Here is a 6,336-nt window from a genome sequence, read left to right on the forward strand (position 1 = left end):
AAGTGTTAAATTAGAGCCGAGGCGCGAAGACAGGGACAAAAAACAAAAAAAGAACCCGGAGAGAGCGGGACGGAGAGAAAAATAAACAATTGTAGCGATATTGCCTAGTTCTACACTTTCTAGGTCTCTCTGAAGAATGCTTCTGAGAGATGAAATACAAGGTAAGGTATTTTTGTAAGGGTGCTGGGTGCTATAGAAAACTTGTTTGTTTCATTTAGTCACGTTGTCTTTGATGTTAAAGATATATTTTACTCATTATTTATTTATTATAGGAATATAGGCTGGTAAAAATGTCCGAATACGCACTAGCTTCTTCAATAGAGTCATGTTCAGATATTTCTGAGGACCATTATGCGACTGCCCTAAAAAGGGAGAGTATTTTTATACCTAAGGGAGAGTATTTTTATAATTAAGTATACCTTATTACTAGCGACCCGCCCCGGCTACGCACGGGTAGTTCAACTAATTTACACAAAACCTTTACAAATTATACCTTCCTCTTGAATCACTCTATTTATTAAAAAAACCGCATCAAAATCCATTGCGTTGTTTTAAAGATCTAAGCATACATAGGGACAGACAGCGGAAAGCGACTTTGTTTTATATTATGTAGTGATGTTTTCAGGGTTCATATTTGTATTACTATCGTCGGCGATTTATAATTGAGTATTGTTTATAAAGTATACTTACTTATTACTTACTCCTCTGGCGCAGCGACCCAAAGTGTGTCTTGGCCTCCAACACGACAGTTCGCCACTCGCCACTGATCCCGGTCCTGTGCCGTTTCTTGCCAGTCTTGAACCTGGAGCTCGCGCAGATCAGCGTCCACCACATCCTCCCATCGGTACCTAGGTCGCCCGACCGGGCGGCGTGCTGTCGGTTTTCCCTCAAACCCTCTTTTCACCGCCCGATCGTCTCCCATTCGCTCCAGATGGCCGAGCCACCGAAGCCTTTGCGCCTTTGTCACACCAATGATATGGTTCGGAAACTAATTGCTCAATTTCGGCGTATTTGCGGATTCTCCAACTGCCATCGGGTCTCTGCGTTGGACCGAAGATTTTGCGGAGAATCTTCCTAAAAACTAAGGGTAAGGGTTAAGGGTTTATAAAGTATGCAATAACAAATTATCCAGTGGATAATATCCACACAAAATGAAGGTATTTTTAACCTATTTTCTCCAATAGTTTACTGGAAGTACATAAGTAGTTATAAGAATAAGAATATAAATTCTTTTGCATTATGCATTGTTTCTTTAAAAAAGTTAAAGAATAAAAATAAACACCGCATCTGTTTATTAAGTAACAAAATCTTACACTCAGTTTCATTACGTATCACCGTTAAGGTAAGACAAAACAAAACCGCTAGCTATTTGTCCGTCCATCTCCCAAACGAGAAAATAACACACGACAAAATTAAGAAAATAAACGACACCAAGGCCGTACACTGTCGCATCCAAGTTTAACGCACTTAACAAAAACTGGCGTAATTGTCTCCGGCTCAGGGTTACCAGACGCCATATTTAAAAGTAAAAACGTGGTTCAACACTAGTTCGTCAACTGACCGGAAGAACGTATGAAATATAGCTTGGCAAGCCATTTCCGTCCCTAGAAAAAGGCGGCAAATTTAAAAAAATGTAGGCGCGAAGGGTTGTCCTCCAATAAAAGATTTGAATTTCGCGGTTTTTAGGGTTCCGTACCCAAAGGGTAAAAACGGGACCCTATTACTAAGACTCGTCTGTCCATATGTCTGTCTGTCTGTCACCAGGCTGTATCTCATGAACCGTGGTAACTAGACAGTTAAAATTTTCACAGATGATGTATTTCTGCTGCCGCTATAACAACAAATACTAAAAAGTACGGAACCCTCGGTGGAGTCGGTGGGCGAGTCCGACTCGCACCGGTTTTTTCTACTGACAGAGGTGTGTTGCCAGAGTATACATTTTTCGTTTTAATAGATTATAAACAATTTTAACTATAAAACTCCCGTGAGACTCAAACATATATTTTTTTTTTTAAAGAATTTCTTCCTCATACTTCTTCACGAATACGTTTTAATTTGACATGTTGTTTCAACTATGCAACGATAAAAAATACTACGAATCACAGGTAATACTTCCCATATTTCTTTCATTCATTCATTTCTTTTGTATTCCTGTTTTGTAGGACTAGCCAACTGAGCCAACGAGTGTAAATATCGTGCCATATGAAGGACAATTCCTTCCATCTTCCATCGGTAACCCTACATGCGCATGAATGGCGACTAACCGGGAAAACGATAAAAACGACGCCCCATATTCGAGAAATGATTAAAAAAGAAAGATGGAAATAAAAGAAATGAAGCGCACGTACCGGGTTAAAAAGAAAAAGAAAACTATCCTACCAGAGCGTGAATGAAAAACGCTACGCTCGCCACCGTAATCTTGTGATTATTATTTTTATTTTCGTGTCTTTTATTTCTTATATTTTTGTTTATCGTGTACTTATGTAGGTCAGTTCTTTTTGGTTCGCAAGGTCGGTGCTTGTTTTGTGGTAATTATGGGGGTACGTTGAACTGTTTGGATGGTGTATTGACTTGAGGCGTCTATGTATTTACGTTTTGCGTTTTTGCGAATCTTTTACGCTTTGTCCGTGTGGATAAGTATGGGATACAGTATAGTTATTTGATTGATGGCAGATGTCAGTTTAAAAATATGATGTACGATTGGGTGGATGTAGAGTTTATTAATAATTATATATAACTAAGTATAGTAAGTAAATGTTTGTATTAAAGTTAGGTATTCTTTCTAGGTGCAAAACCTGATGGATCTACGAATTAACGTAACTTTTTGAGAGTATTACAGTCACCTGCAATGATATTTCGTGATGCACACTTGTATATTTCTTCTTTTCTTGCTGTTGTTGTCTGTACATGTTCGTACTTGTGTTGTGATCGTCACGAATAAATATCTTACTCTTCGAAGGCCTTAAAAATATCTGACACGATCTTATTTGTAGAGCCAGATGACTGTACTCTTAACTTATAAGTAAACATTTATAAGATTGTTTGGCACCACTGCATGAAATGTTATTTAATTCTTACATGTTCCTGATAGTGTTTGGTGTTTTTATGAATGGTCATAATTTTGCGGGCTATAAGTTTGTGTTGGGATCTTTCTCACTTTTTAGCCGCACCAACGTATTCAGTTTTGGAAAGTATGCTACCTACAAATTCAACATCTCCCCATTGGCACACAAACCTCCATAAGGTTTTGCCTACGATGGGTCTTGTAATGATCTAAAAAACTGTAATTTGCTTCCTTATTCAATAAAAAAAAAAAAAAAACATTAGTTTACTTCAGTCAATAGACGTATTGACAACGCCTGGAAGAGCTTCTGGTTCATGAAGGCGCTATTGAAGGGCGACCTTCCCCTGTGTCTCAAGCGCAAACTCATCGACATGTGTATCCTGCCTATCCTAACCTACGGTGCTCAAACATGGTCATTAACTGAGGCGTTAAAGTCCAAACTCAAGGTTTGCCAGCGAGCGATGGAGCGCAGTATACTAGGTGTTCGCAGAACTGATAGAATCAGAAACACGGAACTGCGCTCCAGAACTCGAGTTGTAGATGTAGGTGTCCAGACCGCTAAGCTTAAGTGGGACTGGGCTGGGCATGTCTGCCGCATGCACCCTGAAAGGTGGGCCAAAATGGTTACCGAGTGGGACCCACGGAACACCATAGATGGTGCTGGCCGGGGTGCAGGCAGGCCGAAAAGGAGATGGCGGGACGACTTAGACGCATTTTATTCGGATTGGCGGGACACTACAAACGACAGGGTCGAGTGGAGGAAACGAGGGGAGGCCTTTGCCCAGCAGTGGGACACTAAATTAGGCTAGTAAAAAAAAAGAAAAAAGTTAACTTAAATATATTGAATTCGAACTGATATTTTATATTGACCTATCTGCTGAGTGATTGTTGGGGCTTCCACAAGCTTATGTAAAGCTTATGTGTAAAATAGTAATGGACCTTTTCATCATCATAACTCTTAAGAGCCTGGCTCTTGTCGGTGGAGTAACCGCCACTCCGTTCTTCTTTCTGCCACTGTTTTGAGCTCCTGATACGTCACTACGTTGATTTTCTCCTTGGCTTGGTCCAAAAACGCACGTCCCGGTCTTCCTCTGCCTCTCCTTTTTTCTATTCTTCCTTCTATTATAGACTTTATGTAAGTATCGTGCCGTATCAAGTGCCCCAAATGTTTCCCCTTCTGTTTTCAATTATTCTCAGCAGAGATCGCTTCTCACCTACCAAATCCAATACTTCTGCATTCGTTTTCCTCTCTTTCCAGCTTATACCTTCCATTCTTCTCCATGTTCACATTTCAAAAGCGCTTAATCTGTCTCTATCACGCTGGGTTAAATAAATGTTAAGAAATGGACCTTTTACGAAGCCAATAACCAAATTAAGTTTTATTTATTTAATAATAAATCTTACAGCTATCCTTACAGTTACCCAATGCGATAGTGTCTATTAACCTTAAAAATAATAAATTACTACTATAACTATACTACTACTATAACTAGGTATATACATACTATATAACTAAGAATAACACAACACAAACAATGTAACTTTTACAAATTCACTCTCGGAACAGTAAAATACGTCAGTTCGATTGGCAACTTCGTTAAATGTGCGCAGGGCTCTCGTCCAAGGGGCCGTGCGCATCAACCCGGTGCGCGCGTGCGGCTCGGCCAGCAGGGGCGGCCTGCGCCTCCGCCACACGTACCGTGGGGGCGCGTAAACACCTATTGACTTTAGTAACTGGGTTACTGACCGCCCCACGCACTAACCTAAATATATAAGAGGCTAGTGCCAATTCCCTTCTAACCTCTAGCTGGTTATATCCCACCATTCCGAGCACAAACAGGGTTGGATACATTCGAGGATTCGAGGAGTTATTACCTATGGTTCTTTTTAAATGAACTGTCTTTCTTTACTCGACATCAATGTTGGAATGACTTTAATGGATGTCATGGTTTAATCCATAAACGCGAGTTTAAGCTGCTTTAAGAAGAATAATATCTCATGAAATAAAAGTATGAAAGCAGATTATATCGTGTACTTATAATTTATTTATTTATTTAACCTTTATTGCACAAAAGAAAAAACCTTACAGTACAAAAGGCGGACTTAATGCCATGAGGCATTCTCTACCAGTCAACCTTTAGGCAAAGCAGATATTTATAATACATCCTGACGTTATTCCTGGCGTTATACGGCATATAATCCGTTTCCATAGTTTTATTTAATGAGTAACTATCGCGGTAACCGATGACAATATTAAGAAGAATACCTATCTATTAGCAGCACACAATAAATACTAGGTACAGAAGGCTTAAGCACAGAATAAATAATAGTACTTGGTACAGAAGGTACACTCTCTAACAAAACGCGTCTATTACGACAGATATGACCGATAAATAGCGGTGCCCGGCTAGACACCAAAATTGGTGTGGGCCGCATGTACTTGTAGCGACGCGACGAAATCGCGGAGTGAGCCACGCCTGATAGCATAGATAGGTGTCTTTGGTCACTGTGAAGAAATCCGTTGTGGGAAAGACCTGTCTACAAGCTTTTTCGTTGTTTTTAACTCTTGCGTTCGTGTTCGCACACATACTCTACTTACAGAAGGTCGGTAGAGCAGTATTGAAGCTCTACCTTTCTGGCTATATCTGAGCGACGTACAGTCAAGTGTAAAAATATGAGTGTAGACAATTTGTTATTTTTTTATACCACGTCGGTGGCAATCAAGCATACGGCCCGCCTGATGATAAGCAGTTACCGTAGCATATGGACGCCTGCAACACCGGAGATATTACACGCGCGTTGCCGACCCTTTAAAAACCTGTACACTCCTTTTTTGAAGAAACCCATACTGTAGCCCCTCGGGAAAACCTCGGCAGGGAGCTCATTCCACAGCCGAAGCGTACGCGGGAGGAAATTCCTCTTAAACCGCACAGTACGCGACCATTTAGGTGCTAGGGTGTGAGGATGAACACCCTGCCGATGGCGAGCGGTGCGGTGATAGAAAGCGGCCGTTGACATCATTTACCTAAAATATGTCCCATAGTTCTTAATTTGCTGACATAAGAGCTATGGGACATATTTTTGAGATGATTTGTGCACCCATATTTTACACTTGACTGTAAGTATACAAATACGATAGTACTTGCCCTATGACCGCCTTCCCAACAATACATATTATATGCCGGTCTTCTCTACCATGACCTTATATTTATAAATTTTGTAAACTGTAAAGGGGAACTACCCTGCTTGGAAATTCCTGGCGGCCGTTTTAT

Source organism: Cydia strobilella, chromosome 11 (genome assembly GCF_947568885.1).
Source record: "Cydia strobilella chromosome 11, ilCydStro3.1, whole genome shotgun sequence".
Classification (NCBI taxonomy): Eukaryota; Metazoa; Arthropoda; class Insecta; order Lepidoptera; family Tortricidae; genus Cydia; species Cydia strobilella.